Genomic DNA, 4,167 nt, shown 5'->3' on the forward strand with positions numbered 1-4,167 from the left:
TGACCTTCGAACTTTAGGTCTCACAAAGGAAATGACTAGAGACTGAGACCTATGAAAGTATGCTGTGCGTGAGAAGACTAGTGAGACCATAACCCGTGGCCTCTACCTGGTATGTAGCCAGTCGACTGATACATACCTTTCCTTCTTGGGACACAAAACTCTACATGTGAAGACCTGTTGAGGCAAGTGAGAATCAGAATCAAAATCAAAATCAAACAAAATCAAATCAGATATCAGAAAGCAGAACCAAAATCGAAGTCGATCAACATCATCATCATCATCATCAACGTTTAACGTCCGTTCTCCATGCTAGCATGGGTTGGACGGTTCGACCGGGGATCTGAGAAGCCAGAAGGCTGCACCAGTCTCCGGTCTTATCTGGCAATGTTTCTACGGCTGGATGCCCTTCCTAACGCCAACCACTCCGGGAGTGTAGTGGGTGCTTTTTACGTGCCACCTGCACTGGAGCCAGGCGAGGCTGGCATTGGCCACGGTCGGATTGGTGCTTTTTACGTGCCACCGACACGGAAGCCAGTCGAGGCGGCGCTGGCAACAGCCACAATTCGGATAGTGCTTTTTACGTATCTCCAGTCCAGGGGTCCTGGCATCTGCCAGGTGCCAGTCATAGGATTGGTGGTTCAATTTCGATTCCAATTTCGATTTCACTTGCCCCAACATGTCTTCGCAAGCAAAGGGGGGTAGGCGTAGGTGCCTGTCATCGGATGAGGTTCGATATCGACTTCGCTTGCCTCAACAGGTCTTTGTGTGTCCATGGGAGGAAAGGCATGCATAAGTGGGCTGGACTCACTTGTCCTGCCTGGTCTTTTCATGCACAGCATTTTTCCAAAGGTCTCGGTTGCAAGTCATTTCCTCAGTGAGACCTGAAGTTCAAAGGTCGTGCTTCACCACCTCAGCCCAAGTTTTCCTGGGTCTACCTCTTCCACGGGTTCCCTCCACTGCTAGGGATTGGCACTTTTTCACACACCTATCTTCATCCATTCTCGCCACATGACCATACCAGCGCAATCGTCTCTCTTGCACACACAACTGATGCTCCTTAAGTCCAACATTTCTCTCAGGGTACTAACGCTCTGTCGAGCATGCACACTGACATTACACATCCATCGGAGCATACTGGCTTCATTTCTCGCGAGCTTACATGTCCTCAGCAGTCACGGCCCATGTTTCACTGCCATGTAGCATGGCAGTTCGTACACATGCATCATACAGTCTGCCTTTTACTCTGAGCGAGAGCCTTTAGTCACACAGCAGAGGTAAGAGCTCCCTAAACTTTGCCCAGGCTATTCTTACTCTAGCCGTTACACTTTCACACACCCACCCCCACTACTGACTTGGTCACCAAGATAACGGAAGCTATCAACTACTTCTAGTTTTTCTCCCTGGAAAGTGACGGAAGTTGTTTTCTGCAGATTTCAGAGGTTAATGCTCCCGAGCATCTGCCACATACAAAAACAATCTTCCCAGTTAGCCTCCTTTGACATTGCTGCACCTCTTATGTGTCCATAGCTTACACTGGGTACATCTTATAGAGTTTCTACCTACACCTTTTCTACAGATCGAGCAGGGCCATCTTCCTGAAGAAATTTGTGGATTTTCTACCTTCCTACTTATTAGTACTTTGGTTTTAGCTAGGTTGACTCTAAGGCCCCTCGATTCTAGACCCTCCTTCCACACCTGGAACTTCTCCAATTCTGATAGTGACTCAGCAATTATAGCAAGGTCGTCAGCATATAGGAGCTCCCAGGGGCAACCTATCTTGAATTCCTCCGTAATTGCCTGGAGGACTATGATAAATAGGAGGGGGCTGAGTACTGAACCCTGGTGGACCCCAACCTCTACTTTTAATTCTTCTGTGTACATGTTGCCAACCCTAACCTTACTTACGGCATTCCTGTACATGGCTTGCACAGCCCTCACCAGCCATTCATCTATCCCTAGTTTCCTCATTGACCATCAGATAAGGGATCGAGGGACCCTGTCAAAGGCTTTCTCCATGTCAACGAAAGCCAGGTACAGGGGCTTATCTTTGGCTAGGTATTTCTCCTGCAGCTGTCTCACCAGAAATATAGCATCAGTGGTGCTTTTCCCTGGGACAAACCCAAACTGCATCTCATCTAAACTAACTCTCTCTCTAATCAGTTGGTCTATGACCCTCTCTGTGACCTTCATTACCTGATCCAACAGCTTGATACCTCTGTAATTATTTGTATCTAGGGCGTCTCCTTTACCTTTGTAGCAGTTGACTAGTATGCTGCTACACCAGTCATTGGGTATGACTCCTTCGTGCATCACCTGGTTAACTATACGGGTGACTAGGTTATAGCCGACACTGCCAGATATTATGAGCATCTCTGCAGTAATTCCTGATGGGCCTGGGGCTTTCCCTGTCTTCATGCTTCTAATTGCCTTAACTACCAAGGAACTGTCAACTGGGATGGCTGGTCCCTCTGTTGGGTTGACATTCGGCAGACTCTCCTTATCCCATTCATTTTCTTTATTCAGCAACCTTTCATAGTGGCATCTCCAAACCTCTCTCTTTGCATCCTCATTTAGCACAAGTGAACCATCATCCATGCGAACACATTTCTCTCCTGGAAATTGCAGCTGTGATACCAGTGCCGGTGACAAGTAAGCGAACCATCCGATCATAGCCGTTGCCAGCCCGCCCCGACTGGCCTCCATGCCAGTGGCACGTAAAAAGCACTATCCAATCGTGGCCATTGCCAGCCTCACCTAGCCCCCGTGCCGGTGGCACGTAAAAAGCACCATCCATCCATGGCCGTTTGCCAGCTCCGTCTGGCACCTGTGCGGTTGGCACGTAAAAAGCACCCACTACACTCACGGAGTGGTTGGCGTTAGGAAGGGCATCCAGCCGTAGAAACACTCCCAGATCAGACTGGGCCTGATGCAGCCTTCAGGCTTCACAGACCCCAGTTGAACCGTCCAACCCATGCTAGCATGGAAAGTGGACGCTAAATGATGATGATGATATATATATACCTTCACATACCCATGTATAAATATTTGTGTCTATGTGTGTTTATAGATATGAATCAATGAACGACAAAAGAACAAGAGTTACATAGACACCTTCATTAGCTTCCAGCTGTTTCTGCTACAGGGAGCAGTGAACTCGAGCTGAGTGTGTGTGCGCATAGGTGTCTGTGCATTTGTTTATGTTTGCAATCTGTTTTAAGTTGCTCCAAACAGAAACATCTGTCAACCAATCACACCCACCTTGGAAGACATGGGAAATAAGAACTTTTGTTCTTGCAAAATAGGAAGGCTGTCTGCCTGTAAAACAAGGCTACAATAATATATTCATCTAACCCATGCTAGCATACAAAGTCAGATGTGCAATCAAACATAAGTAAACCCATGTTTATTCATTCATATACTCTTATGCATGCATAAACACACACACACACGTGTATGTGTGCATCTGGTGTTAAGAAGATCATCCAGCCGTAGAAATCTTGCCAAATCTTTCATTGCAGCTCAGCAATGTCCTCTGGTTCACTGCTTCCTCGTCAACTGTCCTCCCCATGCCAGTTAGGGAAAATGGATGTCAAAACCTTTATAATACATCAGATGATGTATTTTCTTTTCTGTATTTTCCTTCTCATAATCTTGTTTTGTTTCTTGCCAGGTTCTTGTGAGTCCCACTCAGTCAAGTCTGTGACTACACTCGATGAGGCTCACCAATCCTCACCTGGTTTCAAGCAAGAGAATATTTCCCCAAGTTCTTCCAACATGAACAGCACAATGGTTGGATATGTTTTCTGGTGGAACACTGCAAACAAACGACTCTGTTTATGTGACGTGACATTTGTTTATAATTAGCAGCAGATGTCAAGACAAGGAGACATGAGCAGACATATGCACACACACACACACACACACACACTTACATGCAACACATACATGTACAAATGTAGATATGCATACATGAATATACACACACATGTATATACCATAGGATTTATCAGTTCCATGTACGAAACCCACTCACAAGGCTTGAGTCAACCTGGAACATTAGAAGAAGATAATTCTTTAAGGTGCTGCAAAGTGGGACTGAACCTGAGACCACAAGGTTCTGAAGTGAGTTTCTTAACATACAGCCATGCCCCCAAATTTTTTTGGTAA

Source organism: Octopus sinensis, linkage group LG30, assembly GCF_006345805.1.
Source record: "Octopus sinensis linkage group LG30, ASM634580v1, whole genome shotgun sequence".
In the NCBI taxonomy this organism is placed as follows: Eukaryota; Metazoa; Mollusca; class Cephalopoda; order Octopoda; family Octopodidae; genus Octopus; species Octopus sinensis.